Source organism: Otolemur garnettii, unplaced genomic scaffold, assembly GCF_000181295.1.
Source record: "Otolemur garnettii isolate 467f Iridium unplaced genomic scaffold, OtoGar3 scaffold00016, whole genome shotgun sequence".
In the NCBI taxonomy this organism is placed as follows: domain Eukaryota; kingdom Metazoa; phylum Chordata; class Mammalia; order Primates; family Galagidae; genus Otolemur; species Otolemur garnettii.
Window position 1 is genome coordinate 2,079,214 of NW_003852411.1, and position 238 is coordinate 2,079,451.

Sequence of the window (238 nt, forward strand, 5' to 3'; positions counted from 1 at the left end):
GGTAAGTGATCTGTTCTTACTTCAACATAGCAATTATGACAATTTATTTTATTAGTCTGCTTGTCTAACTCCTGTAGAAGGCAGAGTTCATATCTTATTCAGTGTTGATTCCTCACTATTTAGCGCAGCTCCCAGAGCACTGTAAATAATGAACGGTTTTTGAACTACACTGCAACTGACCACGTGCATCACCAATCCAGAGAAGACTGTCCTCTTGGCCTACTCCAGCCTTTTGAGC